The following is a 21943-nucleotide window of genomic DNA, read 5'->3' on the forward strand; positions in this document are numbered from 1 at the left end:
TTTGTAGGGCCTTCTGAGGGATTCGCCTGTTGGCATGGAGCAAGACACACAGCAGAGCCATGGAACGTGGGGGACTGTCCCCAGTGAGCAACACTTCGAGCAATGAAGTCATAACTGGGGAGCCACTAAGGCTCCTTCTTCATACTCCAACTGTCTCCCTGTTTGGTGGAACCCTCTCTGCTATCCAGCCTCAGAGATTGATCCCAAACACAAGGTAGAGGGGTTGGTCTGCCACTGAGTGTGCAGGTTCAAAATGGTGGCTCTAGTCTTGGAAAGTGTAAAAGTCTCCAGTCAGGCTACCTTTGCCCATTCAGCCCAGCTATCCTCATTTTGCCCATCACAGTATCCATTTCTAGTCTGGTGTCCGGCCCACCAGCTCTGGCTCAACCTGAAGTTCACTCTTAACTGATTTTCTCTCAGTGGTAGGGCAAAAGCAACTCCCATTCTGACCCCATAATCATAAACTAGGATCCAGGGTGTCCAGCGAGGTAGGGCTGTCTCCCAAGTTCCCGCGTCTGAGCACTTCCAAGGACTAAGAAGCTGGCGGGGCAGCCTTGTAATGCTGTTTGAGGTTTGCACCCCAACCTCAGGCCTTACTTGGTGACAGGACGCATCCAGTCCCCAGGGACCCAAGATGTTTATCCTCCTAGGCCTTGTGTTCTTGTCCCTCAAGAAGCCAGAGCATCATCCTTGTGTCCCTACTGAGGAACATGCCAAGAAGCTGGGTGAAGCTTCTGGACCTCTCTCAACACTGCAGACCACAGAGCATCAGTGTGTGAGCCATAGAAGCCCTAATGGGCCTGTGTGAGCTCTGTGGAGCCCTGGGAGCTGGACCACACTAGGTTCCTCCCCCAGAACCTTTCTCTCCTCCTCTTTCCAACCCCTCCCTTTTCCTCTTTGGCATCTGACTATGGTTTTCTTTGAAGGAAGAAATTATTTTGCCCCAGGAAACTCATTTATAGCAAAATAAGTGAAAGGTGCGGGCATCTGGCCCCACGTGGGGCTCATTTTCGGGTTATTGCTTTCACATGCCTTCATCTGGCTCTGCCAAGCTCGGAACCTCTCCCCGCCAGCATCACACCTGGTTTCGGCTGGAAAGGAAAGGATTTCAGCTTTTCATCTTCTGGGCCTCTTTGTTATTATTGGAGCCAAATTTTGGCCTGAGATCAGAGGGGGAGGAACATGGCGGGGGGTAGACAGAAGGAGGCAGGGCTGGGAAACATAGAGCTGGAAAGTGTCCCGGAGGTAGGAGAGAGAGGTCTTCTGTGGATTTGAACAGCAGTTCCTCTTGAGAGCATAGAGCTCCCAGGCTGACCAGAGACCTGCAGCCAGCTAGAACCAGAACAGATGAACACACACACACACACACACACACACACACACACACACACACACACACACACACAACCACATACCCATACAACCATACATACAAACACAACTGCATAACCACACACAATTACCACACACACAATCATGCACACAGAGTCACATATATATACATAACCACACACCCATAAAACCATACCTACAACCATATATACACACAGTCACCCTTGCCCACACAACCATACACCCATGCAGCCCTACATACAACCATACACAAACAACCACATACCCATACAACCATACCTACAACTATATATACACACAACCACACGTACCCACACAACCACACACTCATACAGCCCTGTATACCGCCATACACTCACAACCACACACCTATACAACCAATACAATCATACACACACAACCATATACACACATTCATGGAATACACACAACCACACCCATACCACCATGCACACATACAACTACACAATCATACACAAGCACATACCCATATAACCACACACACAATTGCACAACCATATATAACCACACATATAATCACACACATATATAACCATGAATGCAAACACACACACACACACACACACACACACACACACACACACAGATCCTGTGGCCTGAGAGTTTTGTCAATTTCAGACCCATGAGAGAAGGCCTCCCTAAGCCCCCTTTGATAAGAATTTCGAGTTCTTGGCTTAAGAGAGACATATTAAAAATGAAAATACAAAAGGAGGTTAAGCTCCAAAAACCATATGCTAGATTTTTGAGGAGGAAGGTTGCTTTTTGGAATAGTTTATGGGTTAGCAGTTAATATTTCCTTAAAAGCTGGCTTATTTCTATCCTGTATTTTTATTTTTTGAAAAAAAATGTAGCTCCAAGAAAAACCAAATTACCCTTTAGCACGCCTAAGAGGATTTTGTCTATCTTGTGTTTCAGGATCTTTATGGTGCACGTATCTAGTGAAACCATGTCCCATTAAAATACCAAGGGAGGGTACCACAGTGGGATTGGAAGCTTATTTAAAATTAATTGCAGATTCATTTCACTGCACATTCATTGAGGGCTTTTCTTTTTTCATTATTAATATGAAGAAATGGTATGAGGGCTGCCAAAAGTCTGAGGAGAAAGTGGCTGATGTACGAGTTTCCTCAGGCAGCAGACATCTGTTAGGCTGCACTCAGGCTGACCAGGCTCTGGCCTGCCTTTGATGACATTGGCTCTGAGCTAAGCTGTGAGAGCTCTCACTGGATGCTCACTGGGCCGTGTAGGTTTCCTATGCTCCTCCCAGCTCCCCTCCAGCCTGCCAAGCAACATCACAACAAGGGCACTGTGTGTGTGTGTGTGTGTGTGTGAGAGAGAGAGAGAGAGAGAGAGAGAGAGAGAGAGAGAGAGACAGAGAGACAGAGAGACAGAGAGACAGAGAGAGACAGAGAGTTGTCACTGAAGGCATCCGCACAAGAGGTTTTGAAGGCAGAAACCGGGAGAAAGAAAGGCAGTTGGAGGCGGGGTAACTTAATGGGGGAACATGTGCTTAGCATGTGTGAGGCCCTGGGTTTGATCCCCAGCACCCAGTAAAGAAAAAGGGAAAGGAAGAGGAAAGGGAAGAAAGAAGAAGGAAAGGAAGGGGAAGAAAGAAGAGGGGAGAAGACAGAAAGAAAAAAAAACCAATAGAGTAGAGTTGATTGTCTCCTGGAAGCCAAGAATCAGAGAAAGGAGAACAGGGATCTTCACTGGCCGTACCCGGAGGCCTCTTTCCTCCATCCAGGCCCTGCTCTCCGACGGTTTGCTGCCTCCCAGTAATAGCATTATATCACAACTACATCAAGACTAGTCCATCAAGGGCTGGAGTTTGGCTCAGCAGTTCAAAGCGCTGCTCTTGCAGAGGACCCAAACTTGATTCCCAGCACCACCATGGTGGCTCACAGCCATCTCTAAGTCCAGTTCCAGGGGATCCAACACCTTCTGTGACCCCTGTGGGCACAGCATGGATGTGGTGCACATAAATGCTTGCAGACAAACACTCATACATAAGACAGAAGAAATGTTTATAAAAAGAGAAAAGCCATTAATGAAGTTAGAGTCCTTAAGATTCAATTGCTTCCCAAAGACCACCAAACTCCCAGTACCTGAGCCTGTGCGGACATTGTACATCCACAGCATAACAGTCCCAATCTTCTATTGAGGAATGCAGAATGTTGAGGTCCCTGGGTAAGAGGCCTGATTACTGTAAGTCTGTATCCAGAGTATGAAAAGAGGCCTGGTAAGCGTTACAGGGATGGCTCAACAACAACAAAAATTGCTTCCTTCATAAACATGGGGATCTGATTTTGACTCCCAGAGCCCACATAAAAAGGTGGACATGGTGGTGCATTCTTGTAACCACAGCCCCTGGCCAGCAGTGGGTGGATCCTTAGGGTTTAATGGACCCAGCCTACTTAGTGGGTTCCAAGCCAATGAGAGATCCTATCTTTTCATTGGATCAGTGTACCTGCTGACAAAAGGCATCACAGCTGGGCTTGATGACTGTGACACACCTTCACGGGAAGAAGCAGTACATTAGACCAGCCCTTGGGATTCCAGTTACTCCTCCTAGTCATTTCCATGCAATGCTGCATTAATTGCACTTGGCCTTGGGAGTGTCAGGAAGTGCAAGTGTATATAGGTCTGGGAAAGCAAAAAGAAGGGGGGTCCATGTATGTGGCCACTGGGGAGTCATCATTCATGCTGTGTGCAAACCTTCCAGTACTTCTACTTGAAGATCACCCATACTTCTATTTGTAACTCCTCACCCACACTTTATAAGTGAGGCTAATCAATTCACTGTTTCTATAGGGTGATTTTCGGTGGAAATGAATTTTAGGTTATCACTGGGACCTTATAAAGAGGGCTCAGATGTTTATATCTCTCCTGGGAAGGAATTATCAAAAGAACAGCAGTGGTGGCTTGATGAACATCTGAGCTACCTGCTGACTTCACACTAAATAGCCTAGGTGGGGTGAGGGGCTTTCCCAAGGTCATGTGGCTGGCTGGTTGGATCAGGGCCTCCAGCTCCCCTTTCTAGCCAACTGTGTTCTGTCTCATATTGATGCTGCACTATTTCTGGGGAGGTGTGAAAAAAACATCTACTTACCCCAGATAGGGGAACTGGTGACAGACCAAAGTATAGGCCACACTGTCTTAAGTCTGTGTTCTATTGCTGTAAAGAGACACCATGACCAGGACAATTCTTATGAAGGGAAGCATTGTCGTCCTTGTAGAAAGTGTGGCAGCATGCAAGCAGACATGGCGCTGGAGAAGTTGAGAGTTCTACATCCTGATCCATAGGCAGCAAGAAGACAGACACACTGGGCCTAGCTTTAGCTTTTGAAACCCCAAAGCCCACCCCTAGTGACACACCAGCAAGGCCACACCTACTCCAACAAGGCCACACCTCCAAATCCCTTCCAGGTAGCCTTACTCCCTAATGATCAAGCACCCAAATCTATGAGCCTATGGAGGCCATTCCTTTCCAAACCACCACAGCACTGAAGTCTAGCTTAGTGAACAAATAAATTTTGTTGGGGTTACTTACAGGAGCAGAAATGACCCAAGGACAGTTGTATCACCAAAGCAACCCAGGATGAATGACAGTTCCCAAAAGCTGGAAATCTCTAGCACACTGCACAGCAGCAGGCAGACCAACAGGTTTAACAGTATCCTTTCCAGGTTCCTCAGTTGGTCTGAGCCTCTTCCAAGCCTTTGGGCTTGTCTGTTTCTTCTAGGCAGCTCAGCTTGTCTCTGCTTCTCCTCGGTGTCCGGGTTTGTCTCAGAGTCTCCTTTGCAGGTTGTCTCCTCTGTTAGCAGTCCTAATTGTTTATTCCTGGGGACAGAGGGGCAATTGTAGGGACTTCCTGAAGGTTTTTGGGACCTGAAACTGCTAGGAAGGGCTGAGGAGAAAAAACAACCCATTTCCACAGAGGACTGGTTGTCTAGATATGGTGGCCAGGCTTAGCCAACTAATGTTGTGCCCAAGTGTTTGGTTAGAGGCTAGTATTCTTCTAAGCCAAAAAACCAAATGTGTGTCACTGGCCAAGTTGACTCCAAGGCCTGTGTTAGATGCGTTTCTTGTTGCTATATCTAAATACCTGACAGGAAAGAACTCACATCTTGGTGGAACAGGAAGGAGAGAGAGGACCAGAAGAGAGGAAGACTATTATAAACCTCAAGACCCATCCCAGAGTGACCTACTTCCTCCAGCAAAGGTCCACCTCCTAAAGGTTCCATGCCCTTCAAGTCCTCGTGCCACCAGCTGAGGATGAGATGCTCAAACACACGAGCCCATGGGAATATTCCACATCCTAACTGCAACGTGGCCTTGTCTCATGAGCATCTATCTCATTGGGCCTTCTCACTTCTGGGAGGGCTGTACTAGTATGCCTCCACTTGGAGGGATGACCTTAGGAATGACACGAAAACACCCACTCCTTCAATCCCACGAGCTTCACCTGAGGAACCATAGTGGCACTCCAGTTACCTCAGGATCTATATCAGCTTAGATCCCATGTCCAGAATTCCTGGAAAAGCCTGGATGTTCTTCAGTGAAGTCACCATAGTAACCTGCTGCAGGACCCTTTGGGAAGGGGTCAGAAAGTGGCTGGCTGATCATGTCTCCTTGGGATGGCTTCATGGGGTCCCTTATCCCAGGGAGTCTGGCCTCTTCTTCAAACATGGGCCCCAGATCTGGAAGTAGATGTGGAGTTGTCACTTTCCCCCATGGCAACTGACACCAGCTTCAGTTATCTCTCAGTGGGTTTTTGGGGGGAAGTTATGTAAGTGAAATCAAACCAGTCAGCCATCACTTGTGACCCCTCAGAGCCACATGGCCAGTTGGCAATTACCAAGATCCCTGCTGGTCAGGCAGCCTGATTGCTACTCCAGCCCCACTGCCTGTTATAGTAATTATGTCTGTCTCACTGCTGCTGATTAAATGTTGTCCTAGCATCAGTCTTTCTGGGAACATCATCCCCCCTTAGGATCCGGGGAGCCCCAGGTCCCTGGCAGCATCTTCTACTTTCCATTCTGTCTTATAGAGAACAGTGATCACCACTGGGCTTTAAAAGGACATGAGTGGCCCCTCTTTCAAGGCCATATTTATTGCTTCATTGTGGGTGATATTAGGAGTTATCCCCCTGGGGAAATGTAAATAGTTTCTACTTTCTCCTTATAAAGTTCCAGTAACAAAACAAAGTTAACCCCAGGGAACCAGTGAGCTTATTGGGCTTATTACAGAGCATGGATGACCTTAGGAAGCCACACTTGAAGTCTTCGCCCAAGCTGGTGGTGGTGGAGTACGCTTTTAATCTCAGCACTTGGCAGGCAGAGACAGGCAGATTCCTGAGTTAGAGACCAGCCTGGTCTACAGAACAAGCTACAGGTTGGTCAGAGCTACACAGAGAAACCCTGTTTTGAACTGCTTCCCAACCCCAACAAGTTTTCACCTAGCATGGGCTGCAGCTCCCGTACAGCTGCACAGAATCCCCTTCCCCTAGTCTTCCTCGGTCTTCATATTCTAGCGTCTCCCCCAAGACTCCAGTTTTTAAGGGCAGAATTGCCCACAAATGGCTTGAAGTAGTGACTGGATACTAAAGTGAGAGTCCAATAAACTTCCAACCACCTCCTTCTGTGAGAGAATGTAGGCAATCCATAGGCTCTACCATGATTGACACTTGAAAGCAGACACAGCTGGTGAAGATGTCAGCTATTTTGTTTGGAGCAAGATTATCTATAACAGGTAGATTCTGGTCACTTGAAGGTGTCAATGCAAAAACACAGCCCTCACCTCAAAGGATATGATAAGAGTTTATTCTGTACAAACATGAGTAACTGGGACTAAGGAACAAATAGATTACCCCAAGTTCCCTGCTCCAATGTGGTAACAGTTTGGTGAAGTTTTTATTGTACCAGAACAAAGACAACTGTAAATCAGAGCCCATCCCAAATGCAATGGTGGAAACACTGAACAGCTCAGTTAAAGAGTAGAAACCCCTGCTTAGGCCTCAGATGTTATGGGATGGCATTCTCAGGTCTTTGGTTGGCAGAAACTAGGGTTTTTCTTTTTTTAATTTAATACATTCCAAAAAGTTTTGTCCTGTTAGTCCCAGGGTATTAGGTCTGACACAAAAGTAGGCAAGAAAGTTATTTAGGGGACTAAAGACTGCCTGGGTAAATTGTTCTTAGGCTCTTGGCCTAACCTCTCCACAGTCATGGAAGTTCTCATCCCAGGTTCAGTGGAAGGTGCCATTTCTTTCTGAAAGCTTCCACTCCCAGAAGGAAGAAAATGAGCACAGTCTTTCACAGATCATATCCACTCTTGTACTCCTCCCCTCCTCAATATTACATCAACCATACCCCAGCATCCCCACTCCCCAGTTTGCAGGCCTTCATGAGTCGTGGGCTGGAGGAGGCACTCAGTAGCAACCTAGCTCCAAAGTCCTTACCATCAATGGCCCATGTACAGCTTCTGCTGCTACCAGCATCCCTGCCACAAGTTTCTACCATTATGATCCATGAACCTACATCATTAATGTTATTGTCAACTGAAGTGCACAGCTTACATCAAAGTTGCCATACCTCCATACCTTCTATATGTTTTGACAAATATAATGGTATGTTTCCTCCACTGTTGTTCATGTTTGGTTGTTTTACTGCCCCACCTGCATCCTTTACTGTCTGCACATAGGCCTCTGGCAACTGCTGACCTTTTACTGTCTCTATAGTTTTGCCTCTTCCAGGTTTGCTTAACAACCAATGTATTCTGAGAAACGCAGTGGTAGCATTGCCTTTGTACAAACATCATGGGGAGTCCTCGCACAAACCTAGATGGGAGATACCAATTATGTAACATGGCTTCCTTGACACCATAGAGAGACTTGGGAAACAAGACCAGAGGGAGGCTGCTGATAAAGAATTGCAGGATGCTTCTGGACAGACCACTCTAGTAGAAGTAATACCCTAATAACAAAATGAAGAGTGTTGTAATTACATGAATCAGTGACATAGTCTTTATCAGTAGCAAGCATTATACATTGCACACAGCTGTCTGTATGGCTTATAGCAACAGATTTGCTTGTACCAACATCACTACAAACACACACCTTACTTCCCTAAGGCATCATACTGGCCAAGAGTCACTAAGGGATAGAAATTTTCAGATTTACTACAGTCTTTTGAGAGCACCATCATACATTGGGTCCATCATGGACTGAGCTGTTGGAATCATATACTATGAAGGCTTTGACTGCCTTCTTCTACTTAATAATATATGCTTGAGGTTCCCCATATATTTTTATGACCTAATATGTTTATTTTTGTAATACTGAGTTATAGTCACTGTCTGATATGCCTGTTTATTTGTTTGTCCTCCTGTTGAAATACATCTTGGTTGCATTTAAGGGTTTGGCTGTTACAAACTTCTGTGTTTTTAGTGGAAATAAGATTGTACCTCATTTGACTAAATACTAAGGAGTATGATAATGGATCACATGGTTAAGAATATATCAAATTTTGTCAGAAAATACTAAGCTGTCTTGCAAAGTTGCTGTACCATTTAATATTCATTCCCACCAGGCATAGGTGAGAGTTCCCATCACTCCACTGCCTTGTCAGCATTTGCTGATGCTAGTACTGTAGGATTTTGCCATTATGTAGCTGTGTAGTAATAGGTCTGATAGATCAGTATTGTTATAATTTGCCTTACAGAAGCAATAGAAAGGATAGATGTTTGTCTTACTCCAGAAGTTTTGGTACCTGATCACTTGGTTTCACTGTTCTGGGTTGTGACGAAGTAGAACACCATGGTGGGAAAGTGATGGGCAAAGCTGCTCACCTCCTGATGGAGAGGAAGCTGTGGGGATACATTCTTCAAAATCCAGAGACTTCCTTCCTTCCTCCAGGCAGGCCACACCTACTAATAAGACATTCAGTTGTGAATGCCTCGAGTGGTTGAGCTGTGGATGAAGCTGCTAGAGGCCTCATGACCTGACATCTCACAAAAGCCAATCATCTGCCAGTCAACCCTTTAACAGTGAAGCCTCCAGGAAACCATCGGGAAGATGCGACAATCCTAAACTGATAGGAACTTTAAAAAGTATCTCAAAGGCCAGACAGTAGTGGCACATGCCTTTAATCCCAGCACTTGGGAGGCAGAGACAGGCAGATCTCTGTAAGTTCCAGGCCAGCCTGGTCTGCAGAGTGTGTTCCAGGACAGGCTCCAAAGTTACAGAGAAAGAAAAAAAAGGAGCTTAAAATAGGAATCAAATTGGCATGGTGGCTAACAATCTCAGCTGTCAGCATGCTGAGGCAGGGGACTGCCATGCAATCAAAGCTTGAGATACATAGTGAGTTCTGTGCTAGCCTAGAGTGAGAAGTTGTCTTAAACAAAAAACTAACAAAACAAGAAGTAAAAATGGACAGGATCTTAAAAATAAATCAACAAATTCATGATCAAAATAGATTTTATATCCTGTTAACTGAGTCATATAGTCATATCAATAACAAAGACACATAACATTTGAATAGTACAAAGAGGAAGTTCAGCCTAACAGACACAGCACACATTCGTTGCAAGCATACCCCCATGGAACAGTTATGAAAACTGATGATGAGATAGGCCTCAACAGTTTTCAAAAGATGTTTGTGACTGGGCCACATATAGGATCATAATACAACTAGGTTTAAAGTCAATAGCTGCAATGATGAGAAATTATTCCATGCCTTCTTTTGGTAGTTAGAGAAAAGAAAAGTTCTCCACAACTAGTGGTTTAAAGAATTTACAGTAGAAATAAGAAAACATTTAGAAGTAGATATTAACAAAAAGAATTTTTGAGATAGAATCTTATGAATCCCAAGCTGGTCTTGAACTTGCTGATCCACATGCTTTTACTTTTGAAGCACTGATATTAATCAACATGTACCACCACTGCTGGCTTATGTAGCGCTGGGGATTGAACCCAGAGCTTCATGTATACCAGGTAAGCACTCTGTGCCTTTCTGACTGGGCCAAGTCTCCAGCCCATGGATAGACTCCAAATGTGATGCTGCAGTCACGAGGCTACAGTGATTGTAGGGAAGGTGGTAGCATTAAGCACTCTCATTAGAAATAAAGAGAGCCTAGTAACTAATGAGCTAGTCACTAGTCATAAGAAGCAAGGAAGTGAGCAAATGGTGAAACTAGGCAGTAATAAAGGCAAGTGACGAGAGGGAAAGAAAACACATTGTAGGCCATTTGAAAACATCCTGAAGTTCCTGTTTAGAAAAGACCGATAGTATAATATTTCAAGCTTGCAACCAAGGAAGTCACAGAACTAGCTATGCAAAAGTATCCCCTAGTTTATAAGATGAATCCACAATATTCTTAGTTTTTATAAAAAGAAAAGGAAAAATGAGCAATTAAACCCTCTACACCTCTATCCTGAACTCTTCATGGGAAAATCTGACCTTCAAGACTGCATGTGACTTGCCATTCGGCAGTTCGTGGCGTATATGACCCAGCATCAACCTGTTCTTCCACTCAGCTTAACACAGAAGGGGTCTGACACAGAGGGGTGACTGAGCTTCCATCTAGCTCAGCCCATACAGCTCACCTTCATGGAGTGTGTCAGAAAATGTGGGGAGTATAAAGCAAAAAGGAAAAAAAATCTTGATCTTGACAAACAGAATTTCTCTTGAGAATTTCTGAAACAGACTAGGAAATGGGAGCGTGTGTCTAGGGAGCGTGTGGTGGTCAAGATGCTGAACATGAGGTGGCCATGAGTCTGAAGAACCACAGAGGGTCTGAGAGTGAGCTCACTCCTCACAAGACTGGATCGCCATGATATACTGCAAGGTAGCTTGCCTGAGAAGATTTTAGAGTCTGTTCCTTTGAGAAATTGAGAGAGAAGATCAGAGGAGAGATCTGTTAGATTTCCATTGCTGTGGCAGAACACTGCCAACAAAACAAAACAAAAACACAAAACTAAAAACCAACAACAACAAAACAAAAAGAAAAAAACAACAAAAAACCCCACCAAAACCGAAAACCCACCAAACATGAAAAGGGGGAGGGATGGGGCTGATGGTTTCAGAGGTTTTGGTGCACGGTCACTTTGCCAGGTTAGGTTTAGCCTGAGTCAGAGCATCAGAGAAGAATTGTGTGGTGGAGTAAAGTGGTTCATTCTCCTCGGGGTGGCCAGTAAATAAGGAGGATGGGGAGGGAGGAAAAGAACCCTTCCATAGCAGAGCTCCTCCCCACAAGTCCATTAAGCAATGAATTCATCCACAACTCAGTCCCTCCATGAACTCAGAGCTCTCATGATGCAACCACCTCCCAAAGGCTTCACCTCAGTCACTGTTCCATGGAGGAGCAAGCTCTCAACATTGGAATTTCGAGGGCCATTGAAGATACAAACTGTAGCTAGAGGGAAGGAGGGGAAGGAGGCAATAGGATGGGTGAAGCTGGGGCCATGTGGACTCCTAGGTCAGAATCCAATCTCTTGGGTGGGTGGTGAGGCTAGAGTACTACCAAAGATCTGAGAGTGGGCTCACTGCTCACAAGTCTGGATCGCCTTGCGTTTATGCCCTGACTGCAAAGTATTTTAGCTAACTCAATGCTTTGCAGGCAATTGCGAAGGGACCTGAGGGTGGGCATGGGGTGGTGCTGGAGAGATGGCTCACAGTTAAGAGCACATACTGCTTGCTCTTCCAGAGGGCCCGAGTTCAGTTCACAGCACCCACGTTAGATGGCTCATGACCATTTGTAACTCTAGTTCCAGGGATATCAGACACATCTGGTCTCCACAGACACATACACTCACATGCACCCGCCCCCACACAGATCACACACACGCATGCACATAATTTAAAGTACTAAAATCTTTGCAAATGTAAAATTGTGACAGTGATTCTCTAAAAACAACAAATGGGATCCAAATGGGACTGTTGATCATTAGAACGTAAGGTCAGGACAAAGGAGAGAGCTCAGCTGGGAAAGCACTTGCTGTGCAAGTGTGAGGGTCTGAATTTGAACACTAGCACCTTCATATAAAGCTGGGTGGTGAGCCCCCAGTCCTATTGGGAGAGCCTATCTCATAAAACAAGATGAAGTATTCCTGAGGACCAAACCAACTGAGACACACACACACACACACACACACACACACACACACACATGCTCACACACTTATCCACATACACAATTACGTACAGAATAAGAGCTCAGTGGTGACTGTCAGATATCTTGACAAGGCAGGTCTTTGAACATCCCTTGGATGAGGAAGTGGTGCTTATATCATGGCTACAAATGATAGAAAAACTCCTAAGAGGTTTAAATGGGCAAGGGAATGGTACAGTGTTTCAGAGGTGTCACCAGGGTTCCAGGAGCCTTTTCTTAAGCAACTCCTCAGGTGCATACAGCTAACTAAGACAGAGTGAAGGTTAAGCTGCTGTGTGTGAGAAGTATGGGGCCTCTGTTCTCTTTGAATAATGACTGTTATCTCTCCAGCTTTCTTTCATGTATTACAGAAAAAGGAAGAGAAGGAAAACAGACCACCTGAATGAATCTGTCTTCCTTCATACAGTTTCCTTGGAATGCCAGTGACTTTGTCAAGTGTAGGCCATGTGGCCATACTTAGCTGCAAGAGAGTCTGGGAAAAAGATTACTTTAGTTGGGCACATTGCTTCCATATAAAATCAGAGGTGAATCATTAAGGAGGACTTGGAAAATAGCTATTGAGTAGTCAATTAGCTGTGTCTGCCACAAAGCTCATCTTAACTAGAGTTAAGTGGGCTGGGAGATCCCAGGAGCCATCTAGGTTATTTGGAGATGAATAAGACAGCCCTTGAGGAGTTCACAACTTAGAGAGGGAAGACAGACAACTAATTGGAACAACAAAACATCAAATTACATTTTAATATAAAGCAGTTATGGCAAGCAGCAGAAGTGAGCACAGGGGGCTTGGAGGCGCGGAGAATGTAGCTTGCTGGGATGGGGGAGGGTCGTGGGAGCAGATGTTAGTCAGTGACAGCATGTTCACTGGGCAAGGGAGGGTGTCCTTTGTCAAGGAGAATGCACAGGTGTGAAGTTGAAGGCAGCACACTTCCAGAACCATCTCTACTGGACTCAGATTTTCCCCTCTTCCCAAAGGTTCTGAGGTTTTTGAAACAGAGAAGTGATTTGGGAGGGCTGTCTATAGGACAGTCACTCTAGTAGGAGTGTGGACAGCTTTTTGTTTTGTTTTGCTTTGCAGGGGGAAGAGATATTTGGAGGATGAGAGAGGACAGAGGGCAACGGTGTTCCCAAGAGACCCTTGGTGCTTCCCTACTTTTGAGGCCATCTGGTGATGATCCTGGCTAACTCCAAATAGAAGGCTGGGTGGGAAGGATGCACTTGCACATCTTGGGAAGCCGAGAGAGGCAATGCATTGGCTGTGCTGTGTTGGGGTTTGGGAGATAGTAAGAGAAGTGTCAGGTCTACATAGATCCTCTCTTAAAATGAGGAAATGGCCTTGAGAGGGTCAAGTTGGTTGGAGTCCAGCCCAGTTCTCCCTCAAGAGCAGATCTGGGTTTCCTACCTGTGCTGTTTGCTATCCGTCACCATTCAAAGTGGAAGGTTCCTGTCTGGGAAGGTGGAGCTGGTGGGCGTTGTATTCAAAGTTCAGAGTGAACTCTTGTGATTACACATGTCAGGCATAGAGGAAGGATGCTGGGCAAGGGACCAAGGGGCTGTAGAGATAGAGACCTGGAGAGACTGGCAGCCTGGAAGGAAGGTTACCACTGATGTGTGGTCCTAACAGCAGCTTGGGGAGAGTTTGGGATGTCCTCCATCTATGCTCACAGAGTTGATGAACGTGTCCCAGATACCTTGGGCTGCAAGACGCCCAGTCCTATTTCATTCCTGACCCCTTGTTCCCTGGTTCTTGAGATCTGCTGCTGTTGGGTCGGGCTTGATTGTGCAAAGAAGGGGCCCGAGGTCCGCCCGCAGGGGGCGCTGTGCACAAGAGCAAGTGGCACTGCTTCAGCTGCAGGCCTGGACTCCAACCAGGCTGATCCCAGCAGCTGGAAGTAGGGCTCTGCAATCCAACTAGGCCCACTAGAGGGGAGAAAAGGTTTCAGACTTCAAAGGCATTCCCAGAAGTGCGAGAGCAGCGGGGGCGGGAGTAGGGGTAGAGGGTGGAAGCTGGGGCAGCAGCCCCCATGGACTGACCTGGTGGCACACGGGCATCAGGGGACCTTGTGCTGCTTTTACTGGGGGTAGGATGAGTTTCCCCAGCATCGTGGGGGTCTGTGATGCAGAGCCTCGGGGTCCTCCCAGACAGAGTCTGCGCAAATAATTCCCATCAAAGGCCGAGGCCATGAGTGATTCCACTTAGGAAAGATTTGCCTGCGGCTTTACAGCTGTATTTTGCTGGAAAGGATCATGCAGGAATCCAGGAGGAGTTAATCTATTTTGCTTTGCGGCGAGAGTCAAGCTTGCAGTTCCATTCAGTTTGGGAACTGGGCACATTCCCCCTCTGCTGGGCCTGTTCCCTCATTAGAGAGGTGAAGCGGTGGTACCAGCTTGTGATCACCCGCCACACCCCCACACTACCCTGGAGAAGTGGCAGTGATTTATAGTACCGCAGGGGCCACATAAAGTGTTTCTGGGATCTTTTCTAGATTTAGAGACTACTTACAAGATTCAGACAAGATACACATTTGGAGGAAGAGGTCAGGAATCTAGAGCAGGCAGCCGATTCGGGGTCCAGAGAAAGACAGGGTGGCAATGTGCTGACCACGCATTCTCCCAGCCCAGAGCCCAGCTATTGACCCTGGCACCCTTTTTGGTTTCGCACTGTTTTTTTATCTTCCGACCTAATACTTGCTTTATGGGATGTAGCCTGGGATGAGCCATCCAAATTCAGGTGTGGTCTGGAGGTAAAACATAGAAGTGTGGCTTTCAGAGAGGCAAGAATAGGATGTGTGCTTGTGGGTGGGGTGAGCAGGGAAGCTTGGCAACCACGGCCTAGGAAGACAGCTGGAAACTGGGGTCTCCTCCCACCACTTGCAATCTATATGCTTTTCCATGGGAGAACTTCCCTCTGCTGGGGCTCAGAAATTGAATCTGTGTGTGTGTGTGTGTGTGTGTGTGTGTGTGTGTGTGTGTGTGTGTGTGTCCCATGCCTCATCTCATCTCATCTTATATATTCCAAGCTGGCCTTGAACTCACTATGTAGCTGAGGATAAACTTGAATTTCTGATCCTCTTGCCTTCACTTTCCAAGTGCTGGGATTACAGTCATGTGCTGTCGTGCATGGCTTATTTAATGCTGGGGATCAAACCCAGGGCTCTATGAATACTAGGCAAGCATGCTACCCACTAACCTTCTTCCAGTTTCATTGATCTCCAAAATGTGGTCCTAACTGTTGTGGCTGGAGACTTGACTGTGAGGTTATCTGGATTCTAGAGTCCCAGCATGTATGTCTGTGCACCATGTGTGTGCTTCATGCCCACAGAGGTCAGAAGAGGGCATTGGATACCCCGGAACTGGAATTACAAATAGTTGTCATCTGTCTGATGTGGGTGCTGGGAACCCAACCTGGGTCCTCTGCAAGAGCAGCAAGTGCTCCTAACCACTGAGCCATCTTTCCAGCATACGCTCTTTCTGGTTTCGTTCTTGACTTCCTACCCATTTTTCTAAGTCTTCGTGACAGGGGAATGGCCAAAGGAACCATACCATAGAATAATGTATAAGTCCATGCTATGGTAGGGAGGTTGAGGGGGATCTCTAGGAGTTCAGGGTCTGTGGAATGAGAACTTGGGGATTGAAAGCCCATTCATGCACCTCAGCAAACAGCAAGAAAACAAAACTCCATAGGAAAAAATGCATCCCTCCTTCGGGCCCACACATGCATGCATGCAAATAAGCAGGAGGGACTGAGAACTCACCTGGGGACCTGAAGATCACTGGCCTCCAGGAAGAGAGGAACAAAGGCCAAAAACCCAGATTGGAGTCCAGTGATTTTCATCTTATCTTTAATGCTTGAATCTTTAATGAGAATGAGTTGGGTCGTTAAAAGGAAATGTTTAAAAATTTTTGGTTTTTCTTACAGATGTCCCCCAAACCACCTATTTTTAGCTTCAAGAAGATGCTCTGCACTGTGGGGTGTATGGTGCTCTCTGGCCACCTGGTAAACTCAGCAGCCACTCAAAATACCTTCCCTGCAAGGGTAAGGCGCCTGGCCCCGTTCATCCATCATTGCTTTCCTTGGGTCCCTCTCAGCTCCCCCTTTCCCGATTCTGGACCTAACTCCCTAAGATAACCCAGGGGTCCCTGGCATATGTTGTTCTGTTTTGACACCCACCGTCATATCCATAGCTGCACAGTCATGGCCCCTCCCCATGGTTGCCTATGGGGATACACTGTAAGGGGAAGGGCATTTTCTATTCTGTTTCTGGTCCATTTCCTGGTGCTGCCTGGAGTTTAATCCAATTTTGGAGGGCACAGATACTACCCCCACCCCCAACACACACACAGAGGATGTTATAAGGATTTGTGGGAAGCCCTTCAGAAGCTCATGTGATCTTCCCACAATCCATTTCCCCACCCTCTCCCTCGCCCCCTTCTCCGAGTGTTTACTGTTCTCTGCTCTGCACCTGGGACTGTGCCAGCGACAGCCTGCTGCTCTATTCACGTTTCCCGTTCCTGCAATGACTCCTCAGGACAAACAGCTGCCACCTCTCTCTGGAGACAGCAGCAGCGGCCATTTTTGTGCCTCCCATCATTTCTCCCTTATCCAACCAGGGAGAAGTTCTAAGTCAAACCCAGGCATACCCCTCTTTTGCTGCAGATTCTCAAAGGTTGGCTTCCTCTTTGAGCTAGGCCGGAAGACCTTAAATGGGCTTGCATGATTGGTAGGTGTGGACACAGCTCACATATTCAGCATCCTGCCTCAGGTCCCCTGGGCTTGCTCAGCACCCTTCCCATGCCCTGTGACTCTGGTCCTCTGAGCCTCCTTACATACTTTTCCCTGCCCACAATATTCTCTCCATCACCTCATAAGGCTTAAGGTCCAGGCGTGAATTTAGGCAGTACTTACCTCATCTCCTTCTCCTCCAATGAGTTCCACATATCTGTCTCTCAGGGTACCTACCATACTTTATATAAGTGCATGTTAAATCTGTCTGCTTCTCCCTCCAGTGAGTGATGCCTGGAATAATAGGATTGGCCACCTCTTCAAGGGAGGGAGCTCATTCTTCTTTCATCACCTGCCAGGCACTATGAAAAACGATTTTGACATCTTACACCACCTAATTCTCACTTCTGGTGGACGTGGGAGCCGCCATTATTTCCATCTTACAAATGAGAAATTGAGCCTTAAGCAGATTAAAAGAAATGTGTCCGGATTCATACAGGTAGTAGATGGTGCGGCAGCTCAAAGCTCCACAGTAAAAGCTGGGAGGCTGCACTTGACCACTGGGCAGGGCCTGGATGTAGCTTTCAGTACCACAGGTCTGTTCCTAGCCACCAGCACAGAGCCTGCCACTGTGACAACTCAATACCTGTTTGTGGAATGAATGAATTAATCAAAGATATTCAGTAGGGAGGGGCAAGTATAACACACAGCTCCCTCCCTATCCTGCTAAACCCATTGAGAGAACATGAAACTACACTAGTTAATCTTCCCTGGAAACATCTGTTACCCAGGAGAGAATATGGTGGCTGTCTGCTTGGGCTGAGCTGCCTAGACAGGATTTGGTTGGATGGGGCATGATGAGGAGGGCAGTCCTGGGATCTGTGGAGGTGTTCCAGAGTCATTTTAGGACTTTCAGGTGAGCAGACACCAGGTGAGCACTGAATTCAGCACCCTTGTAAGAGAGCAGACACAGGGAAACACAAAACATGGGATGCATTGGCGTTTCATCAAAAGTGGGGTCTCTGCTGATGATTAAGTCAGGCATCTCAAAGAGGTGAGTTTTTCACCTGGGGACTAGTTAGTAATATCTGAAGCCATTTTTGTCCAGGCGTCTGATGAGTAGAGGCAAAGGATGCTATTAGCATCCTCCCACACGGCAGAGTCTACACAGCATCCTCCCACACTGCAGAGTCTACACAGCATCCTCCACACTGCAGAGTCCACACGGCAGAGTCTACACAGCATCCTCCCACACTGCAGAGTCTACACAGCATCCTCCACACTGCAGAGTCTACACAGCATCCTCCCACACTGCAGAGTCTACACAGCATCCTCCCACACTGCAGAGTCTACACAGCATCCTCCCACACTGCAGAGTCTACACAGCATCCTCCACACTGCAGAGTCTACACAGCATCATCCATACTGCAGAGCCTATGCAGCAGAGGGTTTGCCAATCCAAAGGTCATTAGTGCCCAGGTTGAGATTTAAACACTGGCATGAGTTAACTGTTGAATAAATGATGCTTGTGCATCTTTCATATGTAATGGCTTGAAAGTGTAGCTTGTGACAGAGGGGGCATTGAGAGGTGACAGCTGTTCTACTGTGCCTTCTGTTTTTCCACCCTGAAAAGCCTGGTACCACTCTGTGGTTTCCTTGGCATCTCCTCTTTCTTCAATTCCCTGTTAACCATTGCAAGGTCAAAGATTAGAAGCATTTGGACAAGAGCACAGCTGGTGGTTATGAGGTGTGATGGGGCAGGTGTCTCCCAGGTGTGAGAGTGCAGGTAGTTCCCAGGAGTGAGGGGGCAGGTGGTTCCCAGGTGTGAGAGTGTAGGTGTATCCCAGGTGTGAGAGTGTAGGTGTATCCCAGGTGTGAGAGTGCAGGTGGTTCCCAGGTGTGAGGGTGTAGGTGGCTCCCAGTTGTGAGAGTAGGTGTCCCCCAGGTGTGAGAGTGTAGGTGTATCCCAGGTGTGAGAGTGCAGGTGGTTCCCAGGTGTGAGGGTGTAGGTGGCTCCCAGTTGTGAGAGTAGGTGTCTCCCAGGTGTGAGGGGGTAGGTGTCTCCCAGGTGTGAGAGGGTAGGTGATTCCCAGGTGTGATGGGGCAGGTGTCTCCCAGGTGTGAGAGTGTAGGTGGTTCCCAGGTGTGAGGGGGCAGGTGGTTCCCAGGTGTGAGAGTGTAGGTGTCTCCCAGGTGTGAGAGTGTAGGTGGTTCCCAGGTGTGAGGGTGTAGGTGGCTCCCAGTTGTGAGAGTAGGTGTCTCCCAGGTGTGAGGGGGTAGGTGTCTCCCAGGTGTGAGAGGGTAGGTGGCTCCCAGGTGTGATGGGGCAGGTGTCTCCCAGGTGTGAGAGTGTAGGTGGTTCCCAGGTGTGAGGGGGCAGGTGGTTCCCAGGTGTGAGAGTGCAGGTGTCCCCCAGGTGTGAGAGTGTAGGTGGTTCCCAGGTGTGAGAGTGTAGGTGTCCCCCAGGTATGAGAGTGTAGGTGGTTCCCAGGTGTGAGAGTGCAGGTGGTTCCCAGGTGTGAGGGTGTAGTTGGCTCCCAGTTGTGAGAGTAGGTGTCTCCCAGGTGTGAGGGGGTAGGTGTCTCCCAGGTGTGAGAGGGTAGGTGGCTCCCAGGTGTGATGGGGCAGGTGTCTCCCAGGTGTGAGAGTGTAGGTGTATCCCAGGTGTGAGAGGGTAGGTGGCTCCCAGGTGTGATGGGGCAGGTGTCTCCCAGGTGTGAGAGTGTAGGTGGTTCCCAGGTGTAAGGGGGCAGGTGGTTCCCAGGTGTGAGAGTGTAGGTGGTTCCCAGGTGTGAGGGGGCAGGTGTCTCCCAGGTGTGAGGGGGCAGGTAACTCCCAGGTGTGAGGGGGCAGGTAGCTCCCAGGTGTGAGGGGGCAGGTGGTTCCCAGGGGTGAGAATAAAATTGGTTTTCAGGTGTGAGGGTACAAGTGGTTGCCAGATATGAGGGTGCTTGGCTAACGTTAGCAGATGCTGGTGTCTGAGTGTTTGCACTGACTGTAGCTTTGCAGGGCCTGTGCTATGTGAAAGAGGCTAGATGAGAATGGGTGGGGGTGCTGTTGGGGTGTGCATGTTATTGGTTGAAACCTGTCTTTTCCATGCCTATGGTTGCTAAGACCTTTGTGCTCCCAGCATTTGCTGGGTTTCAGAGACAAATGCTGCTCTCAGGTTGTGTTGGTCTTGGTGCAACCTCACCCATGGAGGAGCATAGACCCTCTTAGGAGAGAATTCTCTGTCCCCTAACAATGTCACTCAGGCCCTAAATAAGAAGACTTCAGTACTGAATTAGCTGGATCAAAGATTTCAAGGGAGAACACTATGAAGGACACAGGGCAAGGAGTCAGAGCACCTGGGGATGACACCTTAGAAGGGAGAGGCCAGAAAGAGACTTAGGCCTGGTGCTAAGGGCAGGTCTAAGAAGGGCTCTGTGGGACCATTTGCTTACCAGAGGACCCCGCATCTCACAGGAATGGGGGCAGGACTCCACCATGCTCAGCTCTAGACCTTCTCTTCGCTTTGTGTGTATGAATGTGTGGACAATGCCCCTTCCCTCTACAGAAAGCTGGGACACTGCTCAAACCACAGCTCAGCTTCCCTGCCATCCAGTGCCCTGGACCCACCTCAGCCTTCTCCGTCTGCTCGCCGGCATTCACCTTTAGCTAGTGGCTTTCCCCTAGTGAGGCGGCACAGAGCCCTGATGCCATCTCAGCCATGCCCCTGCCCCATCAGTCCCGGCCCCACCCTCCCTCTCCTTTCTCTTTCACGGTAGTCCAAATGAAGTCTCTTCTGGCCTAGCCATAGCCAGTTCCCACTTCTGCCTCTGTCAAGGCCTGCTCCTGGTCCTTGTGCTGGGTAGATTTTTGTCAACTTTATACCAGGTAGGGCCATCTGAGAAGAGGAACAGTTAGTTGGGAAGCTGCTTCCTATCATATAGGCGTGTGGACAAGCCTGTGAGGCATTTCCTTGATTGTAAGATTGTTGTGGAAGGGCGGAGCTGCTGGCTGTGGGCAATGCTGCTGCTGGGTAAGCTGGAGTCTATAAGCAAGCTGAGCACTGCAGAGGGTAGAAGCCAGTAAGCAGCATTCCTCTGTGGCCTCTGCATCAGGTCCTGCCTCGAGTTCCTGTCCTGACTTCCCTCAGTGATGGACTACAGCTGAAGCTGAAATAAAGCCTTTTCCTCCTCAAGCTGTGTTTGGTCATGATGTCAAAACAGCAGCAAAAACCTAACTAAGACAACCTCTGCTGGAATTTCCATTGCTTGGGAGGCGGTGCCCACATCCTAACACCCACTCATTCTGGGAGCTGTTGGGAGCCTGTTTCCAGGGAACTTGGTAAGCAGAGCTCTTCCCCTCTCTTCTTTCTTTCCTTTCTCCACTTACAACATGTGAACTTTTCCAGTGGAAAAAGAGAGAGCCCTTCCTCCAAATGGGTGGGCCATGTCCAATGTCCTCGCCAAGTCTGGATACCAAAGTTATTTGTATTGTTTAAAAAGATCTCCAAGATGCTGTCCTTATCTTTCCTTCCTGGAGCTCATGACCTCCAGGTCCCCCATCCCTGATCTTTCCAAATTCACTTCTATCCTTAGTGCTGTGAGTCACACAGAGGAATTCAAAAATGTATCTCCTGTCCAGAGAAACACTGGCCTTGTGGGTGGTGGAATCCCTGGTTATCATATCTTGGCCTCGAG

Source organism: Mesocricetus auratus, unplaced genomic scaffold, assembly GCF_017639785.1.
Source record: "Mesocricetus auratus isolate SY011 unplaced genomic scaffold, BCM_Maur_2.0 Super-Scaffold_100691, whole genome shotgun sequence".
Classification (NCBI taxonomy): Eukaryota; Metazoa; Chordata; class Mammalia; order Rodentia; family Cricetidae; genus Mesocricetus; species Mesocricetus auratus.